Source organism: Drosophila serrata, unplaced genomic scaffold (genome assembly GCF_035046125.1).
Source record: "Drosophila serrata isolate PLE 108 unplaced genomic scaffold, ASM3504612v1 contig_276, whole genome shotgun sequence".
In the NCBI taxonomy this organism is placed as follows: Eukaryota; Metazoa; Arthropoda; class Insecta; order Diptera; family Drosophilidae; genus Drosophila; species Drosophila serrata.
This window is the reverse complement of record NW_028257174.1, coordinates 10,707,981-10,732,075: the sequence shown is the minus strand read 5'-3', so window position 1 is coordinate 10,732,075 and position 24,095 is coordinate 10,707,981. Positions and strand designations below refer to the sequence as shown.

At 38.6% G+C, this 24,095-nt stretch overlaps 1 protein-coding gene and 1 long non-coding RNA gene across 3 annotated transcripts in view; one reads left to right on the top strand and one right to left on the bottom strand.

Moving 5' to 3' along the window:
• kek5 (leucine-rich repeat, immunoglobulin-like domain-containing kekkon 5 protein) overlaps nt 1-24,095 on the bottom strand; it is a 163,349-nt gene that overhangs the window by 93,790 nt on the left and 45,464 nt on the right. The gene's annotated exons all lie outside the window — the stretch shown is intronic.
• On the top strand, nt 21,014-23,458 carry LOC147643363 (uncharacterized). The gene is made up of 2 exons (XR_015272486.1): nt 21,014-21,182; nt 22,389-23,458. It is a non-coding gene; the product is annotated as an uncharacterized LOC147643363 (long non-coding RNA).

The window sequence follows — 24,095 nt, the reverse complement described above, 5'->3', positions numbered from 1 at the left end:
TAGGAAAAGGTGGTTAAGGTAAGGTATGTATGTGCCGCATAAAACATGCTGTGATGGTGATGGTGGTGTCGAAAAAAACCGCTGACAAAACGAACAGGCGACGACCGTTGCGTTTGGCAAAAGAAAGAAAGCGCAAACATAAAATTGCTAATTTGAATAAGTCACGTGACACTCTCGGCGTTAACCTTGACAGTATCCAGAGAGGGGGAGGGAGGTAGGGTGCTCCCGCTCCTGCTCCTCCTCCCTGGACATGTGCCTGGTCTGGGGGACACACGCGCATTACTTGGCCCCGGTTGAGGCTCAGGAAAATGGCCGGTGCCACCACATACTCATCCTCATCCCCATCCCCATCCTCCTTCACCGCCCCGACTGTTGACGCAGTCAAAACCGTATTATGGAAATTTGTCGTCGGATGCGAATACATGCGATATGTGTGGCCGGGATGAGCACAAGGACAGGGTTTCTGCGGTACGGATGCGATGATGATGACGCTGCGGTCCCCTGTCAGAGCCTGGATTTTATTATCATGCGAAAAACGTTGCTCCAAGTGGCGGTGCTTCACTTTCCCCAGCCCCACACACTCAACCACTCACCCACCCACACTCTCTCTTCTCTCTTCTTCGCTTTCAAAATGTTATTTATTCGCACAGTTTCATTTTAATCGTAAATGTTGAGTCAAGAGTCCGAGGCAGCAATATTCAGCCAGCGGCCACAAATTAAGTCCACAAATTGGTGTCAATTCTTGCAGTGCTTTTGCTGTTTGTTATTGCTTTTCATTGTCATGAATGTTAAAATGATAGCAGCAGTGGGTAACGAGTTTGCTCTCTTCTAACAAGAGAGCAACACAAAAAAATAAACAGAAAAATTGTATATATATTTCTTACAAAAAAAAGGTATATTAATAAAATATACACAATACATCAATAAATAAAACAAATAATAAAAATAAAGAATATATATAAATTAATACGCTTGATTTGTCAAAGGCTTTACCATTGCATATATCCATTTCTATAAATATTCGAAACAAAAATACAAGCACTTGAAGCAAAAAGCACCAAAGAGAGCACTTGAAAAATGTTTGCAACAAAATTCTAAAAACTAATACTACTAATTGGAAAATATCTGTCTAGTTTATATGTATCTAAAAAAGAGAAAAAGAAAGCACAACTTGAATAAAATTCCTAAACAATATTCTGATTTATACTTTTTGCTAAAAAGTCAGAATTTTCATTTTCATTAATGCATTTCTCTAGCTCATTTATGATTTTTCCAAACTAATTTATGCTTTTACTAACTTAAATATGCTTTTTTCTAACTCAAATATGATATTTTTCAACTCTTTCATGCTCTTTTCTAACCCATATCAAGCCGAAAAAGCGCAAGTTGGTTGTTTTCCATTTTTTTTACAAAATGTATTTGTTGTAACATTTTGACTTTTACAAATACTACGAGCATTAAATAAACCCCAAAAGTTCGTGTTGCCAATGTTTGTTTTATTTTTCGCGCTGTGTGTGAGTGCACAAACTGTGCGGCAGTCATGCAAAGCGCTTTGCTTGTTCGTCCACATGGGCAATATTTTTATTTCACACGCTTTTTTTACATTTGCTAATTGCTTACGTTTGAGTGCACCGCGTCGCACCAACTGTAACTGTAATTGTCACCGGACGGGATGAACACCCATTCCCCCCACCCCTTTACACCTTGCCACCTAACCACCCCCTTTCCAGTTGCCCCCAAAGAAAGCAAAAGAGTCCATCTGAAATGCGGTTAGCCAGGAAAATGGTCTGCTTCCTCACTCCCTTCCTGGTCGCAGCAGTCACTAATTGGTTTTGCTCATAGACAAACCCTACACATTCTGGCAAGCTGCTGCTTAAATTAATATTTGCGAATTATTAGATTCAAGGGAAGCAGATTTTAAGTTATAAGTGGGGAATTTTGTGCAAGAAAGTAAGCGTTTTTAATTGCAAAAAGCTGATACATTTAAGATTTAAGAATATGTTTAAGAACTTTAGGTGATGGGAATACACGATTAATTACATATCACATAAGTATAACATTATTAGGTGAAAATTTTTATAATTTTAAAGAGTCTGTACTTATTTTTAATCGACTTAATTATATGGTATTAAGCAACTCCTAAGCTATACAAATAATAATAGAAATTTGCAATATTTTAAATAGATTTTCCACCAATAAAATTCTAAATATTAGAGTAGATTATTTTAGGCCTGATCTTCAGCAAAATTATCTATTCCAAATACTTTATATTTAATTTCTATATACTTTGAAAAACCTTGATTATATACCTTAGTTCCCTAAACTCCAGCGAGAACTCCAGAACTCATTTAAAGCCTTCCAACTTGCTTCTTTGGTGAACCCCTAACCCTTGGCTTTGTGCGAAAATTTCCACCACGAAAACGTGTCATATCAGCAAATGGCTGGAGGCATGGAACGAACCCTGCTTTTATGACACCTTCCTGCCTCCTACCTGGTGCCTCATGTCTCCAAACTCCCACCTCCCACCTCCCCACCTCTCATCTCTCACCTTGCCACCAAACTGGCATCTGGCTTCCGCTTTGCATTGTCGCACCAAAAAACTCTTCTCACAATTCCGCAATTTCGCATGCCATTAAGAAGCGATTCCAGGGCGAATCAGTCAAGTCAGTTAGTCACTTGAGATATATAGTATATATATATAATATATATATGTATATATAGCCGAGAGTTTTTCGCCCTGTCTCGCTCTCAAGTTGACTTCTTTCTACTTTGGAGCGTAGCTCTATATTTGTTCGAGTGTTTGCATTTCCTAATTAATTATAATGCGTGACTCTCATACTTAGCGGGCATTATATTTGATCATGCCCGCATTTCCCACCCACTCTCTCCTTCTCGCTCTGTGGCACACAGGGCCCCATTGCCATCAGAATGCCACTCCCCCACTTTACGGTGGCACATTAGCTTTTTAGAGAAATGGCGAAGACGTCGCACCCACGGCGGTGGCCTGTTGTCGCGGCTGCTTGTCATTTTTCTACTCATAACACACTTTGTGTGTCCCAGTCCCAGAGTCCTGACTTCTATATGTGTCCCTTCACGGTCCTTTGTCTGTGGGTGGCTGGTCGCGACAAGTGGGAGTACCAGTATCAGTACACAGTAATATAAAATATATACAATATATACCATAATATATAATAACTTCATAATTTTCTCAGTTTTTGATACCAAAAAGTATTTTAAATATTAAGATGATATCATATAGTGTTCTCTAAAAATATATCCAAAAATTCCATCCGAAGCTTAAATAGCTTGTAAATAAACTGTTAAAGTTATTAACCTGAAAATATCAGTATTATTTTCAGTACATTTTAGTACCCTGACTTTCAAGAGATTTATTTAAATGTTAGAACCATTTAGTACATTTTAGTACATTTGAAAATATTATGGTACATTCTTAAGGTATTTTTCAGTATACTTTAGTATATTTCAACACATTTAAATATATTTCATATGTATTTCATTATATTTAAATATACTGAGGCATATTTAGGTATACCAACATTTGACTTTTAAGACCTGTGATCTATAAATTCAGTATACTTTCTTAAGATTTCCTGCCATTCAGTACAGTATCTTTTTTTATTGTGTAAAAAAGAACATACCAAATTAATTACCATTTATGGTAATACCTAATTTCTTTTTTTTTCTCTGTGTGCCAGTTCCAGTGGTTAGCCCCTGGTGGCATTTTCTCGCCGCTTTAATGCCCGCTCATATGACTTCTGCTTTTTGCCGTCAGTTTTATGCACATGAGACAATGCTTTATCAACAACAACAACACGACAACCTCTGACCCCCAACACCACCCACAAAATTCACGGGCCCACTCTGTTTGCCTTCAGAGGAGGTTGTCGTTTCTTTTTTCGAATTTTCATAAATGAAATTTTGCGCCGCAATATTTTTAAATTTTAACAACCGCCAAAGAAGCAAGCCGAGGTCGGAGGATAACCAAAAAAAAAAATAAGAACAGAAGAGGAGCACATGGTGGTGGAGGAGTATGGGAAACTGGGAAATAGACTTGTAAGTGGTTTTCTTGATTAAACCCTGGGCCTGGGTAATATGTGGTCCCTGGCAGACATGTGCGGCGAAGAGATTTACGCACGCTCCACGCTCTCAGTTTTGGTTTTTTGGTTCGGTTTTTATGCCAAATAAATAAACAAAAAACTTTAAGCAGCTGCGCTAGAACAACACCCAGAACGAACTTTTCCCATCGAAATGGGTCGATTCGCTCGTTTTTTGTTTTGGAGCTCCACCAGCGCCCAGATGGAAATCTAATCGTTGAGATTTCCCAGCTAGGGCCAGGCCAAGCTATAGGGATTTCCCACGCTCTTCACGCTCATTGAGGCCACATTACCAAATTCGTGGCGCCATGGGAATTTTGACAGTGGAAAACTATAGTTGTTTCACTTTATTTTCCTCCCCTTTTTTTTTTTGTTACTTAGGGGAAGTGAAGAACACACAAAAACAAAAAACAAAAAAAAAAGAAAGGGAAATTTTTCAAATCGGTCACTGGGGACGATCCACGATTGCGGTTGAATTCTATTTCTATTTCTAGTTTGCTGCAGCACTTCACCCATATTTTTGCTGATTCATGGCCAAAGTGGGGAATTTTTATACATATACATATATAGAGAGAGAGTTGGGGAAAGGGAAAGCAATTTGGGCTCTCCTTCCATCCATCCCTTTATCGAACGCACCGCATTTCTTGGGAGGAAATAACTTACAAGTTGACAAACATTCCTGGGCCTTCTCTTCCGCTCCACAAATATGTATCTGCAGCCATGGGCCCCCGGTGCTTAGGTGGCAACAATTCCACAGGTTTTGTATCTTTTCTTTTCTTCTTTTCTTCTTTCTCTTATTTTTTGTTTTCCCTTTCCCCCCTTAAGGAGAGACATTGTTGTATTTCGTTCAAGTACAGAAATTTGTGAAATTTGTATGCCCCTTGCTGGGTGGGGTAAGGGGAGGAGCAGGAGGAGTAGGTGGAGAAGAGGTTTGTACATTTATTTTTATGACACTTACTGTCTCAGTTTAAAGGTAATCAAACGAACCGACCTTATATTATGGAAGCCTAAATAAATAGTATTATAGTTGGTACTATGAATTATTCGATTAATGAGATAGTAAGACTGCTATAATAACTAGTAAGGCTTTTAAGAACCTTAAAAATGTGTTAAAAAATAAGCTACAACATTTTACATTGCAACAATAACCCATTACATTGAATTTAGTTTCTTGTAAGATCCCTTTTTACTCTCTTGTTTTAGGGTTTTATTCAATAATTAATTCCACAACACCCCTAAAAAAAATAATATTAATAATATCAAACCCCTAAATTTTCCAATTATTAATATCTTAATTATTTATTTCATGAATGTTGCCCTCTCTAGATTGTTTCCATCAATTTGTTCCAGCTGTTTATGGGTATCGATATGGAAATATAAGGATTTTATGGATTTTGAAATGGTTTTAATGCCTTCTACCCTATGCCAGGGGTTGTTAATGGAGACACTCGCATATGTTTATATACACACATATACCTAACAAAAAATATAGAAATTACGTAGCATACATGTATAATCAAAATGCGGCACACAATTATTTTTTTCCTAGCCTGTGACGAGTATTTTTCGAATAAACACCCTGAAATTGGATGCCCACATGTGTGTTAGGCTCCTATATGAACCGACCAAGTTTCCCGCCCAAGTATCCTCTTACAGCACTGGAAAAAAAGGAGAGGAAAAAAAAAAAAAAAAAAAAAAAACATCAAGGTTGACTTTAATGACATGAATAAATGGAAAGCATTCATCAGAATCATTAGGGGAGAAAATTATAAATTGAATTGCACTTGAAAAATGTCTTTGTAAAGATTTCAAATTATTTGAAACATTGTTTATTTTACATTTTTAAAATAATATATTAAAAGCAAATAAACTCCTAAAAAATAATACATTTGCAGCTTTATTTAGACTCTTTTTTAATTAATTTGTAGCCTCCAAAAATCCCCCAGAAATAAAGAACTTAAGGTAATTGATTTATGTCCCTTGAATGCTACTTTTGTTCCACAATAAATTAGGATTTAAATGTTTTACGTGTTCTCCCCCCTCTGCAATATGATATGTCCCACGACTGAGGATCGCTCTCTGATCGATCACTTTGAATTAAAACAAAAATGGAAAACAGATTTTTCGACTGCACGAGATGTCCCACAAAGTCACAAGGTCTGCTGACGTCGCCCATGTGGCTGGAGCCGCCACTCGCGAGGGGCCAAGGACAGCGAGTGTGAGTGAGTGTGTGGATGAGCATGGGTGTCGAAGTGGATATAGATCCCGGGCAGACGAGAGACGAGAGATGAGAATGAGAATGAGACCTTCATTTAAAATCCGTCCCCGTCGCTCTGGTCTCCTTTGTCCCCCCTTTTCCATGTGCCCCGCCAGCTGCTGCTTGTCTAACTCTCAGTTGTGTCTCATTATTTGTGATTTCTTCAAATCCTACTCCACTCACTGGCGGCAACCCCTCCTTTGCAGCACGTGTGACACCCATATGCCACGCCTTGTTTTCAGGGAGGGGGCGATACGCCCACGCAGGTAAAGCTCATTTCTCTGTGTCTGTGTGTCTGTGTGTGTGTGTGTTTGTGTGAAAGCGAAAATGAGGAGGAAAAACGGTCTCAGTAATTTATTTTCACAGCAAGGAAATGCCGAAAATGAAGCCAAGGCGAACCCGCAAATAAACGAAGCCCCTTGCTTTACAAAGAAGCCATCAAAAGGCTGAGAAGGATGAGACCCAGGAACAAAGAAATACATATATAAAAAAAAAGGGGGAGAAAGGGAGCTAAAAATTAGGAATGAGCTAGTATGCACTCAAAGAAAATGATAATGGTATTAGGGAAAGTATTATTTTTAATTACCAATCTGACCAAAAATAGATATCTCTTAAAATGGTTAATATAAACGAAGTCCTATATTCGAAATAATAATACAAAGATTTATTTGTATTTCTATAAAAGAAATTAGATCATAATCTTTATAATCTGTGGGTTTCCCTTCCCAAAATAAAAAAAGGAAACTTTTAAAGAGGGGTCTTACTCTCTCTCGCACTATAACATCTTTTATAAGAACTTTCAATTGGAAAGAAAACTAAGAAATTCTTTCAGAGTGCAGATAAAATCGTTAGTTAAACTTGCTCTTGATTTGCTTGTACATTGAAGGAATAGCGAGAGCGAGCGACAGAGAGAGAAAAGTGGGGAACAAGAGAGAGAAAAACAGAGAAGGTGGGAAAAGGAGAGGGAGAGAAGTGGGGAAAAATAGAGAGAGAGAGAGTTAGGGCATACAAATAGCCTGGAGAAAGAAAAAGATCTTCTCCCGGAGAGCTCTGCGATAGCTATAAGAAAAAACCTAACTAAACGGTTCATTTGTAAACTTTTTTAATCGGATCAGTAATCGTTATTATTTGGACTAATCACAATCTCTGATACGAAGACTTATCTCAAGGATAATGAAAGTTATGTAACCCCATTACCCTAATTCCCATCCAATTTAGCTACCCACAGAGCTTTCCAGTTTTTCACGTTTTTATTTTCTTTAGTTTTTTTAACAAATTTTCATTGTTGCTGACCTGTCACTGGCAGTGTTCGCATCATAAATTTAAAAACATCACATAACTCGCATAAAACTGGGTCTCTCTCCGTCACATAACCGTTAGTCGGGAATGAGTTTTTTGCACCGACCATGCAAGTTTAAAAAGTAAAACTCAATAAATATGAATTACGAATTTTTACGTTAACAAATAAAAGTAAAAGGAGGGGAAGAAGGTCGAAAAAATAAGTGAAGAAAAAATTAACTCTGCTCTGGTTTTGTTCGTGTGCGCATTCGTATAACCGGCAACAACAATGGAATACATTAACACCCAAAACATTAGCGTGCCAAGGCCCAATTGAAAATAATAATTCCCGAGTGCTGCAAAGTATTCCCTTTTCCCAGAACTTTTCTTCTCTTTCTTCACCAAACCCCTTTCCCTGCTTTCTACACAGACACTTTAAGAAAATACGAGAAACTTTTATTTCTTTTCTTAAAGTAAAGACGAGTCATTCAATATATATAAAATAGAATTCCCCCATTTGATGGTAATATCTTTCCAAGTAAACTGAAACTTGGTATGACATTAGGTATTTATATAACTTATTTCAGTATAATTATTAAAATAATATCAACTGTAAATATATATTATATACTATATTTGAGTATTACATTCTGAAAGTTTAATGTATCATAGCTTTAAACTATTTATTTTGACTTATATTCCATTAAATATTATTAAAAATTAAATTCCTCCATAACTTTAAGATATGGTCAACCATTTTTGGTCGAGATTTTCCCTAAGTGCACCTTTGATGATGCGAAGTGGCATTCTGTGTGTGTGTGTGTGAGACCATAAAAAGCACTTTCGAACGCATAAATTGATAAATTGATAATATAAATTAACCAATTCGATATTAAACATGAATGGCGTCGTTGGCTGTATGTGAGTGCGACACAAAAGGCAGCGAAACATAAAAGCAAAACAAACGAGAAATGTAGCTAATTTTATATAGAACCGAATCTTTAACACCCTAAAAATTGTAACAAAAATTGTTTGGTCAATAATAAATAAATAAAAGAAATATATATAGAAGCCCCATAAAAGATACTACAAAATTTAAATGCAAATTTCCATAGAAATAAAGCATAGATATTCCCAGTCTTATGCTTTCTTTAAGATATAGTTCTTTTATGAAAAAGTTTTTTATATGAAAATAAAAAAAAGAAGATGGTTTATCGATCTTAAACATATATCCTAGACTGCATATAAGTATATACAATAACTTTCTTTCCCATTTCTCCAAATTCCATTACAGTTCTTCAACTAATATTTTGGATACCCTTTTGAAAGAGAAAAAAAAAACAGCACACAACAACAGTAATAGCAGCAGGACAATAAAGGACGAGAACGTGCCGGGTTGGGCAGGTGATAGCCCCCGCCCCCCTCCTTTTGGCAGGACCCCTTCCCCTTACTCATTCCATAAAGCTCTTTTTGGCTTCCGTTTCGTTTGGCGAGGAAGGCGCTTTGATGTTACACCATGTTGTTATGCTGGCAAAAATACTTGTACGCAATCATTAGTATGTGGCGAGTGTGTGACTGTGGAACAGAACACATCAAGGACGAGGATAGTTGCTGCCAGAGCAAGGACGAGGACGAGGAAACACCATGCACACCATTTACCCATTACGATGTATTCCGGAGGAAAATGGCGCCGGGAAGCCGCTGCTGTTGCTGCTGCTACTTCTGCTCCTCCCTGAACTCTCACAGTTGGTCCGGTTCAGCGATTCACAGCTTGGCTAAAACATTTTGGCACACAGTTTTTAATTTTCTGTTTCTGCCGCATTTTGCGATTCGAACGAACGCGTCAAATCGATTCCCTCTCCCTGCACCAGAGCCAGCACAAGCACTTTTATAATGGAGAGCCAGCAGAAAACTACACAAAAAGGTTTACGACACGGAGACCGCCGCCACCACGCCGGCTTCTCTCTGTGATTTCCACTTTTGGTAGTGGAGGAAAAAGTGAATTTTGACCTAATTCAGTTTTCCAAAAACTACTTTAAAAGAGACACTTTGGGTTCTAGAAAAAGCAGTTGTTTAAATTTTTAAACATGAATAAATATCTATAAAAATGGGATTGGAAATAGGTTACATTTTTACCTAGAGTACTTAAGCTTAGGATACTTTAACCTTTAAACCTCTATAAATTTTAAAATAAATTAGTTTCAAGTTAATTTATTATAAATCCAACTCACATACCAAATTTTAACCAGATCGGTTGAAGTTTACTTATCTCACGGATATATTCAAGTTGCCTTATTCCATGGTATGCCCTGGTGTGTTCTTTACAAGACTTTAAGCAATTACTCACAGCATACAAGGGAGCATAAAAAATCACAAGAGATAATCATCTCAGAATGTTCTTAATCAGAAAGCCAGTCTGACATACAACTGCGTTCACATTAATAGTTCTGAAAATATTTCTCGTATAAGTTTTAAACTCATATAATATTCTGAGTTCATAATAAAGAACCCTATTTTATAATAAACCTTTTTTAAGTGCTTTCATTTTGTTGAAAACTGGTACTGGTAATGATGATAGCTTAATTAGCGCCGCTGATTTTGCGACCGCAAAAGAACAGAGCCGTCAGAGACAACGTCCGAAGCCGGGACAGGACCCCGAAAGCAATTAATGACCCCATTATGCTGGCCACTATACTATCTTCATTATAGTTGTGAGATTGACAGCGCGAAAATCGTTTAAATTGATGATGGAATTTCGACTTTGACATGGAGACCGTTCAGAGAGAGAGAGAGAGACTGAGTGGGAGTGGGAGTTGGTTGAGTTATAAAAATAAGAATGAAAAATGTGACTTTACGGCACTTAATTGTTTTAAGCTTTTATAAAATTAAGTGAACTAAAAAAATGTAACATAAATATTTAACGAGGTTATGGCATCATCAAAACGAACACAAATATATAAAGTTAAATATTGTAGATGAACCTAGTTAATCAGAACAATTGGCAAACATTTATTACACCGATGTCAGCAATTGGGAATTCAATTATTTCTAGTACATTTTAAATATTTCTTTCACATCTATCTGAAATTAAGCACTATAAACTTTCAATTACTTGGCAAACCGCAAATCATAAAATATAGATATGTTTATAAATCCATTTTTTGAAAGATCAGAGAAGGTAACCGCTAAAAGTTTTCTTCTATATAAATATTCAGGTGAAATGCAACAAATTGTCACAAATGCTAGACCCAAAAAGGGGCAAAAAACAAATGTGACCGCAACAGAGAAATATATATTTATATATGTATAAATATATATTGGTGGGAGGATGTCATCAAAACAACAAGAGGAACAGCAGAAAAAATCGAAATCATGGGACAGGTATTCGATTGAGACGTTTATCGATGGGAATAGAAACGAAAATGCCACCGAAACCAGAACAAATATATATAGACGTAGAAATGGAAATGGTATATATATAGAATAAAAGGTGCAAAAGTTGAATGAAAAAAAAAAAAAAAAAACAATAGTAGAAACAACAAAAATTGCCATTGCTAAAAGGATCACACCGTAGATTGCTCTGATTGTCCGGCATTTAAATTCAATATTCCAATTCCCCATGCCACTCAGCAGCAGCAGCATTTCATCCTGTGTCTGTGTCCGGCTGTCGCATAAAATAAGCAAATTAACATATTTTATTTGCACTATGCTATTATATTTAATAGGATTTTAATGCGCGGTAACACGACCGAAAGCGTGCATTTCAATAAATTAAAAGCCCGGAGCACCGAGCAACCGAGCACCCGGGCACCATAGCATCGTGGCCATGCCACTGGAGCACCGAAAATTGCAATTTCATGAACTCTGCCGTGCCGGGAGCACTTCATTAGCGTTTGTGGATTGAAGGGGCGTGGCTGGGATGAACAAACGAGGGGATGGGATGGGATGAGATGAGGCGAGAGCTAATTGCTAAATCAAGCCGCGCCGCCTCGCCTCACGTTGACTGACTGACAGCGGCAAGGGGGCAATAGCAGCGGCAGAAGCAGCAGCATCAGCAGCCAGAAGGATAGTCCAATGGATAACCATCGGAGTTGAGCCACCCAGCCGGCAAAAGCTGTCCCTCCTGGCGCCGCACTGGGGTACAATTAAATTATGTGCTACACGTGCCCAGGACACCGAGGACACTAACCCACACTGGGTTAAAACTAGCTCTCGGAATGGAATTCCTTTCCCTTCTTCTTCTCTTCTTTTTTTTACAAGCTAACATACAAACAGCTTCAACTCTGTCTCCTTTTTGCCATGTACATGGATGGGCTTGTTGTTACAACTCATTAGTTTCGCATGGCAACCGCCGTAGCCGCCGCCGTGAGGATCCATCCCATTGCAAATCCTTTGATGCAGACAAGGGTCTGGGATAGCCGAGGCTTTTGGATGGCCACTGGAAATGTTGTAGCCACTTGTGTCTGCCTCTTCTCTATGTCTCCCATCTTTGCCATGCCTCCATGCCATGCCGTGTCAACGTGTTGATGATGGGGCCATGGTAAGCTAGAAAAATGCACGAAGATGGCTGGCAAGCAAACCAAACAGGGCAGGAAAACAAGTCAAGGGTCGTCCCCAGACGTGCCCATTTTTTTTTGTTTTTCTTGTTTTTTTTTTTTTTTGGTGGCAAAGCATCCCACCAGCATCCGTACACTTGTACAACCATTCCAACCAACACCCCAATGGCCACGGTTTCGTTGGAGATTGTCACGCCTAGAAATGGTCAAGCGGGAAGGAGGAGTCTTGGGGTTCCCCTCTCACTAAACTCCAAGTCGAGTTCTAACTTTGTCGCGGACGCAATGATATCCAGAATTAGTTAAATCCCAAAAGAATAGAATGCTGCCCGAGCTTGCTTCGTTGATTATTCCTAATTTGGACATAGGGGAAATCTTTAAATATAAAATATAAATATATATTTGATTTGTTTCTTAACCAAAACACACTGATTTCTACCACAACCGAGTGCCACAGCTACATGTGTTGTGGGCTCCTTGAAGAAGGTCCTTCCTTCCTCACACCCCCCACCTCACTTCTGGTTTTTCGGTCTCGAAACCCATTTGGTCCAGCCACCAGAGTTATTTGCTCATATTTAATGAGCTCCATACATTGGGACAGGGAACAAGGGAAAGGGGCTAACCCCTGGGGGACACAAAAGGGGCTTCTTCAGGTGGCTCGCTTCGGGTTTGGTGGTTCGCCTTGAAGTAACCACAATTAGCAGACATCCAAAGGGGAGCCACGTCCGAGTTTCTCAGGTCCGGGGAAAGCCCAGTGGAAAATGCCCATTTTCAGGAGAGGCGCCGAATCTCGTTAAGCGAGGGTTGATCAAATTAGCAACAAAACTTTGCAAGTGTGCTCTCAACCACTCTGGGGTTCATTTCACTATCCTTTAAGTTTACCGAGTTCATTTATTCAGTGCCACCTTTGCCACAATCAAATAGTAGTTAAGATCCAAGTAAATGTCTTTTAAGAACAGTTTTTGAAAGTCTTAACAAGGGATTAAATATCTTTGTTTAGTTTAAGAATTCCCTTAAGGGAAATTACATGAAGATTATGTAAACTAGCAATATTTTTCTTTCTTTAACAGAAATTGTACTTATAAAATTCATTCCATGATGATAACAGTAAAATGTGGAATAAGCAATTATCTTATCCAGGGTACAGAACAGTAATTATCAATAAACATTAAGTAACTATGATCAGTAAGCAACTATGTTCAGTAATTAACTGTGAGTAGGAAGTAACTCTGAACTATATATGTACATATATGTATATGTATATATATGTCGGATGCGTAACTGCCCTCGTCTCTGCTGCGCTTTTTAAGAAAAGCGTACTTTCCCGAATTCATCTCCGACATATATATACGTATACATATGCTATATACATATATATTGCTGACATAGGAACGATCTTGAAATTAAGAGAAACCTTTCTTGTTTTACAGAATTTATAAAACGATAGTCATAAAATTCTTCAACCAAATGATATATTCTTTAAAGGAATCTCTTTAAAAATCCCTTTAACCAGAGAACAAATTATGCAACTAATATCAAAAAGATATGTATCGCTTAACGTATGGCTTATTTTATTTGTAAATCCATCTAATTTTATTGCAAGGATATTCTCGTAAGAACAATTTTATGCTTGGGTTATAAATAGTTTCCCCATGGTCCCGCAGATTTGTGCCATTTCAATACATTTCGTGGACAACAAGTTGCTGGTCACTTTCCCACTCTGCTTTCTTGCAAACCAATCGCCAGATGTTGCGGAATTGTGTGTTACGTTGTGTGTTTGTTGTGTGTGGGTGTCCGAATCAAATAACCAGCGAAATATAAACTTATCCCGGTTAATATACAACCCAGGCGCTGTGTTCCGTGGTCTAAGAAAAGGGAAAAGGTTATGGGGGGAAAGGTAAAGTGGCAATGGCTTCTGGCCCCTTTGCCCCCGCCGTGCCAGTAAGAATCCAATAAAAATGCTTGCGACAATAACATATTACAACATGCCTTCCATAACAATGAACCCTTCGAGCCTTCGAGCCTTCGAGCCATCGAGCCTGCGAGCCTTCGAACGCCTTGAAGGAGGAGCTGGTTGCCCAGTGTGGTCTCCCGGGGGCTGGAGGTGTGGGCGAGACTTAGGATGTGGAGTTTTTTGTTTGGGCTACGGTTCGGTATTGTTGCTCCACCGTGCTCCATGCTTGTCCTTCAGGACACATGAAAATGTCAATAAAGGTCGCCCAATGTTGTTGGGCCCCCAACTCCGCAAAGTTACGCACTTTACGCCAAAGCACCTGAAGCTATGGTAAGTTTACCTGTCCTGTGTGTCCACCGGCAGCTCCTCCTTCTGATTGGCTTTGGGAGTGACAAACACACAAAGTATGAGGGGGGGAGGGCGCATAGTGAATCCCTTCCTGGGAGCTTGCCTTATTTATTACTTTCGGCCACTAATTGACAGCAATTTACCGACCAAAGAAGAAGAGTTGGCCCCGGCCAGTACACACACACACTCACACACACACTAGGCCAAATAAAATAGACGTAATGGAACCCAAGTCATCGCGTGCAGGGGATCATTTGCCCCGCTTTTCCACTTTTCCACTTTGCCAGGCTCACTCCTCACTCCATGCTCCTCGCTCCTCTCTATGGGCCAGCAAACAGCGACTTACTTCATAATTGACAGCTAATTTCGTGCGTTTATTGCTTCACCTCGGTTATTAATATTTATGCGAAGCGAAAAGCATCGAATTTTCTTCCGAGTAAGTGTTATTGGAAAAACCCCGTAGACCAGAGACACAACAGCCACGCCAGCTAATGACCAAGAATTTATACTTTTTGACACTAGCATTAAGTAGAGATTAGAAAAGCTGACCAAAAAAATATTACAAATATTCTTATACCCTTTCAGGGTATTATATTTCCAATCAGAGGTTTGTAACGATATGAAAGAGTCATTTCCGACCATATATTCTTGATCAGCATCAACAGGCGAGTCAATCTAGCTACTTCAGGCATAAAAATGCAAATTTTTGAAATTTTTCAAAATTTTAAGGTGTTTCATCGTTAAATTTTTGCAAAATTTTTTTTTTTTAATTTAAACTGACTATGCAGATTGATTAAACTAATAAAAACTAACATAGGAAAGTTTTCCGATTTAAAATATATGCAGTTTTGCACAAGTTATGATATTTTTAAACTTGAAATAAATCATTATTATTACAAATTTAACTAGAGTCTTTGGAGACCTTTCAATAACTAAATTACAATGACAACTACTTACTAAATAATTGATACTAAATAATTGACATTTTTAAACATATTTCCATGTCTCTATACCTCCATGACTCTATCCTGGAAAGTTTAACAGAACTTTGTGTCAGAATCTACCATAAACCTTACTCTTTGGAGAACCCTAAAACCCCCCAAAAAAGGCAAACCTTTTAAAGCCGCTATCCTTTTGTGGGATTTTCCTATTCAGTTAAATCTTTTCAAATTATATTAGAATAGCTATAGAATATACGCAACATTTTGTTCTTGTTGTGCTTTTGTTTCATTTGGCACAAGCAATCCTGTCATCACGTTTGATAGACGCTAACATTTTATTGGCGTCAGGATGATGGAACCAAACTCAATTTAGTCTCACGGTAAATTTACCTTCAACATTTCGACTGAAATTACCCTTCGCATGAAGTCCCTTTTTTTGTGCTTTGCCAAAAGCAGAATTGCCGCATGCCTCATTTTTCGCCAAAATGTAACGATTTCGAAGGACCCCAGTCTGACTTTGTTTATTCATCGATTCGGATGTCGTCGGGATTCCAGGGGGATGGCTTCTGCTAATTGGTAATCTTATACAAAAACACCCCGCTCAAGTCGGATTGAGTACCCCGAAGGCATTCGGAAATGGTAAGAGGTTGAAAGGTGACAGAAAAGTCCCTCTATTTATGTTGTAATAAAATATTGACATACAATAAAATCCACACAGAGAGACAGAGAGAGGGAAATTGTATTTAATGATTTTATTACAACATTTCACTGGATTGGTGGCAGGTTTTATGTTATGCCAACTGTGATAACTTTCTATAGACACTGGGCACACACAAAAGTACCAAGTACTCTGCTTTACTTCCTTCTATATATGTATATATATATATGTTTATATAGTAAATATATATTGAAGCAATCGTCCATCCATCCGGCTGACGGCCACTGGTGAAATGACAAATGTAAATGGCTTTGAAGGCCTATAAAATAAGAAATTCCATGGGGCAATTTGTATGTCTGCGATTGTTGGCGACAGAAAGCCTCTTCGACGCACAAGAGCTGCCAATTTTTCGCCAAAAACGGAGGGGAGCTCCTCCGATGACGATGATGAGGCTGACAGTCAACTGAGTTGAGACAGAGTTTCGAGTGCGGAGTGCCAGCCCTCCTCACAGGACCTCCCTCAAATTGTTTTTCACATTTTGTATGCCAATCGAGGAGAAGAATAACAACCAGTATCCGCCGTTGAAAAGTAGTAGAAAGGGACAAGGACGAATAAACTTGAAATGACATTTGCAAAAATTTTAATGACAAGACAAGATTAATCAATACGGGACACCATATACCGCCGTCCCACTGTGTGTGTGTGTTTGTGTTCTTCTATTTATTTTTTTCTGCTGACAAACAGGAAAATATATACACCGCCCTGCAAAAGAAAAGGCTCGCTCATTCGAGTGTTGTTGGTGACTAAAAAAAAACAACAGCAACAACAACAACAAAAAATGCTACAAAAAATAGCAACAAACAGGAACGACAACACGCACGCATACAAAATATTTCCACACAGTGCCTAGGAAATAAGTTAATGGGTTGGAAAAGGTGGCTCCATATCCGTATCCGTAGTATCCGCCCGCAAAAGTATACTATGTATGGGAACATGGGCGAGAGCTGAGAGCTGCGAGCTGCGAGCTGAGCTGGCCAATATTCATGGAGTCTATTGGAATGAAAATCCCAAAAAAGTACGTAAGGGCCTAGAGCGATTATTGGTTATCGGATGTCTAAATGATATTTGTGTTCTATAGGGCCCACAGGAGTTACTTGTTGTCGAGCCTGTCAGCAAGATACAAATTTATTTTGAAAAAGGTATAAATGGAAAGACAAATATACAAAAAAAAATTTAGATTAAAAAAAAGCAGGGAACCAAATAATGAAATAAATAAATAAAGAAACAAATGAATAAATAAATAATGGGGAAAAATAACAGAACAAATTAACCAATTAAAAAACGGAATAAAGAAAGAAATAAACAAATAAGAGATGAGATAGTCAATAAAAATCGATATTTTAACACTGTAATATATGAGCGATTGATATTTAATATATCGATAATCAATGTTGCCAATATATTTTCGATATACACAACCGGACTTCTCGCTTCATATACATCTTATAAGAAAATACCCTAAAATAAATATTTAAAAATATAAACTTGAAAGTTAGAAGACCTAAGGAACTTCCTTCACATATACTCCCAGAAAGTAGGGTATATTCGCTTTCAGCATACTCATACATAGCCTATATATAAAGAAAAAAAAAACGTTTTACACTCTGCGTGCATGATAAAAGGGTTTTTTAGCAGATACCGGAGAGAAAGGGAAGGCTGGGACCTCATGGTGTCCGTGCTTTCTGCTTTCGTGGCAATTGTTTAAAGGCATGACAAACCAGAATAAATGGCACAGAGAGCTGTCACAGAAAGGAGCCAGAAGCCAGGAGCCGAGAGCAGCGAGGAGCCAGGAACCAGGATCTGTGAGGGGATGGATGGTTTGGCTTCAACGCATCGATGGCATAATGGCCTTAACGGGATATGTTCTCACACAAGTCGCTAGCTGTCTGTCTGTCGTCTATCCATTCATTGCCCCATTCATTCAAAGCTAAAATGTTGAAGCTGCTGGGGAAACAAACGCGTTGACAATTTACTGACCTGCAAAGATACCAAGAAAATGGAAAGAAAATTGTGTGTTAGTCCAGGGATAATAATGCATACGAGTCTACAAAGTTACATATAAAGCTACAAGCCAGAGACAGTCAACGGAGCATTAACTGGGCTCTCTTTCTCTTGGACATACCCGCTGGGTATGTGACTTATCCAAAAAGCCACGGGATAAGTGCCCCAGAAACGGAATGAATGTATTATATATATATGTATATAGGAGTGCGGGGAACACCAAAAACCAAATAGCAAATCGAGCTGCGACTTTGTGTTTATCCCTTTTAGATCTGTGAGACTTTTGTTTTCAATTAGACTCAGCTTTCGATTGCTTCTTCTTATTTCCCCTCCCTGGCTCACAGCCCTTTTTCCGGCCATCTCTGATTAGAGTCTTAACCCTATGGCTTTGTTCTCGATTGTCTCAACGAGCTAACGAAATGGCGGCATTCAGATAACTATTTCGAAAATTGATATTGTGTGGCTCTATTGTAATTGTGCGACTAGAAACGGAGAACTGACAATTAGAGGGGATTTGTCTATTGTTTTCTCTACTTAAAACAAAAATATTTAACAAACAAGAAAAGCCAGAGGCTTATACTCTAATTTTAGCACTTTTTTTAACAAAAGATTAAGTTTATCCGAAGCTACTTTCAATTCTTATTAACATAACAAAATTCAAATTAATTGAACAAAGACAAACAGAGAGTTTTGAAAACTGGGTATTGCATGGTGGTTTTTTTCGTACACTTTTTTTTGCTTCTCAACCAAAAGCCTTAACTAGGCTACATTTTCTGTGATGTCCAGTCAGGGACAAAACAAAAGCCATTCATCAGAGAATGTCCCCCGTAAACGCACCGTGGAACCTAGTACTTGTGCCTAATGCTTGTGAATTATGCACTTCAAGAAGGTCTTATTATCAGGCCCTAGCCCGCAGTTATAAGGCAAAGGACCTCGGTAACCCGAACTCCTTGACAGAACAGAAAAAAAAAAAAAAAAAAAAAGGAACAGAAAGGAAAGGCACGAAGCTTAGCCAGGACTATGGCTTTGGACAAAAGCAACAACGCGAACATGCTTTTGCTTTGTGGTCATTTGTCCAAAATTCAAGAAAATGGTTAAGTTGGAATGAGAATTGGACTGAGAGTGGGTCTTGGACTGGTCCCTGGGTCTTCGTCTTAGTCCTGGGGACTGGTCACTGGGAACGGCGTGACTAACGAGTGAAGTAAATGGAAAATGACGGCAAGAAGGACAAAGGCGAAAACACAAGAGTGAAAGCTTAATAATAAAACACTCCATTCCAGCCAATGAAAACATTCAACACAACGCACTCTGGTACTTAAATTTTTATTTTTATTATATAATTTTTTTCTGTGTGTAGTTTTCTTTTTTGGGCCTTCTTTATGGTTGTGGACACTTCCTCAATCTCAACCCGTTGACGGGGGTCTTTTGGCCATCATCATCATCATCATCTTCGTTTCAACGTTTCAACGTTTCAACGATGACGCATGTTTGTTCCGACCTCCGGGAAAGTGAGGAAGAAGAACGCGGCCAAGACGAGGGAAAAGACCAAAAAGTCAGGGCCAATAATAACAAAACGGCGGGCAAGACAAGAAAAAACGGGTCACAAAAAAAAAAGAAAAGAGATCAGTAAATGCAAAATGCCTTCGTTGTCGTCTTGGTCTTGGTCTTCGTCATCGTCATCGCCACCTTCTCCTCCTCCTCCTTCTCGAATGTCCATTTATTCGTTTTGCTCCACTCCAGTGACCTGCACTTTGTCATCTTGATCTCTGTCCCCTGGTCAGCTCCAGGGGAGAGCTGGGGAAAGTCAGCTCTCGACAACAATGAAAACGAATGCATTTCGAACTCTGCGCGCGGAGATATGAAATTATTTTTTATTAGTGGCCGCAGGGATGCAGGACGAGCAGTCAAAAAAATAAAAGCGAGCAAACAAATGCAACAAGCGAAGAAAAGCGGGGCGGAGGAAAAGTGGAAAATTCAGAAACTGCTGCCATCCAATGCCACATTTATTTTGTCTCTCTTTTTTTTGTGAATTACCGAAACTAAAAGCGTTCCTTTGCTCTAAATAAACAATTTTAATTTGCACAACTAAGAAGTCGAGATGTGTCGAGTGCACAGTGCATTTATTCTGATTTATTTAAAATAAATTAATTTAATCAGCATAAAAATATCAAGGTGGATACAGAAAGCTGTAGGGTATTGAATTTTTGTTTAAGTAAACAGGAACTCTTTGCTGGGTTTTATCATTTCTGTTAAAATCTTTTTACGCTATTAAGGAGTTATTATCGACCGTATAAATCATATATATTCTTGATCAGATTCAACAACCGAGTCAATCTAGCTAGGTTCGGTAGAAAAATACATTTTTCTAAATTTTATTAGGGTTTATTCGTTAAATTTGGAAAATACAAAATGGAATTTCTTTAATTTTAAAACTTAGTATGCAGACAAGTTTTCTGAATAAAAATTAATAAATTTTTTCAAAAACTTTGATTTACACACTTTTTTTGTATTTTTTTATTTTTATTTTTTCAAGTGCACTCTAAGGTCCAATGGCAAAGGAAATGAAATGGAAGCAAGTTGCTTGTTAGTGCAACAAATTACTCAGAAAGAAAAAGGGACAAGTTTAGAAGAGTCAGACAGTGATAACCAGAGAAAAAGAAAATGTTGCCTGGGTGTTGGAGCGCACATGAAAATATATATTTTTTTTTGTTCTTTTACCGCTCGGAAACCCCCCCTTCAGACCAACCAACTGACCAAATGACTAAGAAAATTGCTTGGTCAAGCACTTTGCCGGCTTCACTTTTATATTTTATGACATTTCAGCTTTTCCACCACCACTCTCCACTGTCCTCTGTCCATTGTCATAGTCGTTGGTGTGTGTATGAGTGTGTTGCATGAATTGTTTTTGCCACATGGTTGTACGCAGTACATACCGCTGGTGCTCAGTTAGCGGATTTAAAGATTTACCCCGAAAACATTTAACCAGCTGAGAACTATACTTGGTTATACGCGAAAAGGTAAGACAGTCACTTAGGGTTATGGGAGAGAGCAGAGCGGAGAGTTGTTTTGTTTTTGTCACTTGTCTGTGGATAACAAAAGCTCTCTAAATGCATGACGTCAGAGCTGACAGAGCTCAGTATGTGTGTAGAGTGTGTGTGGAGTGTGTAAGAACCCATTTAATATGAAAAACTTGTGTCAGCAGCGCTGAGAGCTGAAGCATTTTGTCAAGAAATCTGATGGAGTTAGTCATGTATCTCAATGGGATCCAGATTTTGAGTCACTTAAAGAAAAGTAATACCTTGATTTTATTTATAAATTTCTTTGATTCCCAAGAGGCAAAATAAGCAAACTCTAAAAATATGTTTCTTTTGCCTTAAAAATAGCATCAAAAAACTTGCAAGCTAATCGACACAAAAATTCAAATGATTGCAGTATGTTTTTTTTTTTTTTTTTCTTGCCAGTCATTTTGGTATATTCATGATGCTGCTACGGCAACATTTCCCTGCTAATTGGCAACAGTAGTGTGTCCATTCCATATGGATCAGCTGAGAAGATAAAAGCACTCCAAATCCACTCCAAAAACGGAGAGCAACTGAAATAAATTAACACGAGCTTTTTGGAAGGAGCAACCTGGAGGCCAAAGCAAAGTCAGAGATTGCTGGACAACAGACTTCGAGACTCACCTAGATATAATCGAGACGGGCTCTCTGTTGCCTTTTGCTGAGCATGATGCGGTGACCAAGCAAAATCCACATTCCACAACATTCACAACCCCAACAACCAATCGCAGTCCCAGTGATGCAGAGATGCTCATGTTCAGGCAAAGGCTTCTACTTCTGCTCCTGCTCCTGCTCTCATATATATCCTTGCAAAATCGGTTCTTGTCATCGCAGGAAATCTCTGATGCTCGGTTGAAATCTCAGCTCTGGCTGGAAAATCAATTTGCGAAACCTTGGCATAACCATTTTCACACTGAAGTTGCGCCACAAACTTTTGCTTTGCATTTTAAATATGTATGAGGTGGGTTTTATGTTTATGCACACACACACACACACATACACACACACACACATGGTAGATGCTCCTCAGCATCCGATACGAGAGGCATTGCAATGATGTCGGCTTCAGCTTCAGCTTCAGCTCCTCCACGCACCGATTTTTTGCTCGAATAAATAAAAATCAAATGCGTTATGAAAATTTACTCTCGCCTATCTCTCTGACAGGCATCGGCGACGATGGCAACGGTGGGTGTGTGTGTGTGTGTGTGTGTGTGTGTGTGTGTGTGTGTGTGTGGGCGGTCTGGAAATAAGTTTGGCGAATTTTCGTTGGCGCTTCGATGGAATTCTCTCTGACACATCGACACCGCTCCAACATCACCACCATCATAGTCACCACATACCACCGTTGCCACAGAGCACTTGCCAGCTCATGCGAAAAAAATGGAATAACGGAACCAGAAGAGGATCAGGAACAGGACTTGGAGAAAAGTTTCAGTCGGCGTACCGAAGCTTGGAATACCCTAGACATCAAATTTATGCCATATTATAGCAAAAAATGATTTAATAAGTATCAATATCGATACAGAAAGCGCTTGAACTATTCAAATATTTTATGTAACATTTAAATAGTGCGAAATATAAACAAATTTAAGTTCTGCATTATTTTATTTCAAACTTGTCTATAGGGTTTTTATACAATTTCAGTGTGGTCATGAAAATCATCATAACTTGGCCGAAAATACACTAATTTCCATTCGGAAAGCTTTTCTGTGTTAGTTTTTATTAGTTTTATAAATCTGCAAACTCAATTTTAAGTTTTAAAGAATTTAAAATTTTATCAATTTTTATTGAAAATTTTTGAGCCTTAATCCCTTAAAAAATACTTGAAAAAATTTGTAAAAATTAGTTTCTTTCTAAGATGACCAGATCGATTCGGCTGTTAACGCTGATCAAGAATATATATGATTTATAGGGTCGGAAATGGCTCCTTCATTGCGTTTTAAGCTTCTGACTGAAATTATAATACCCTGCAAGGGTATACAATATATATTAAAAAAAAACGAAATATTGTTATACATTTCCATTATAATGTAAGTAACTCCTTAAGTATTTCACAAGCTATTAAATGCCTATATATATATATAAGAATATCCTTTTCATAGTTGCCCCAAATCATTGTAAGTGAATGCCCTGAGCCAAGCAATAATAGTAGAAAATACAATAAGTACTGAAATTGAGTGCAAACTGAGTGAAATAATGGCGAAATAAATGCAATTATTTTATGAATAATTAAATATAATTCATCCCAACCCCCCTTTTACGCCTTACGTTTCGTTTATGCCTTGGCTAAGCGAAAAACCAGAAAAGCCTCCTCTTTTATCCTTTCCTACCTCCTTCGAGAGCCTTATTCGTGACCTACCCATTTCCCTGTGGAGTTCGCCATGTCATTAGCCGCCACTTTGTTGGCCCTCAATCTCTTTCGCCTCAACCCAGATGGTATTTGGTGGAGAGCCCCCTCAACTGGCAATTTAATTAGAGGCTAGAAATCTGTACCAATTGCACCAGCAGCGACGCAAATCCAATAACAAAAGCAGGCGGAAGAGGCAGCAGGAACATCAGCAAGAACATGGACCATGGAGCAGGAGCAAGGAGCAGGAGCACGGAGCACGGAGCACGGAGCTTGAAGTGACCTGCTAACCCGGCGCCAAACTAACGTAAGCAAAACCCATCAGTTTAGGGAACTAAGGGCAAACAGGGATAGGTTAGTTCTCTCTGGCTAAAAGGAAAGATGGTGGCAAGATGCCGGCATCATTGGTGGAGCATCGGCCTATGGTTTCAATTCAATTGAGTGAACCGGAGAGATGGAAGCCGGCAGCAACTGGGAACCCAGAAATCGGAGACGAAGCTCTAAGGTTTTCCCTTATTTTTTTT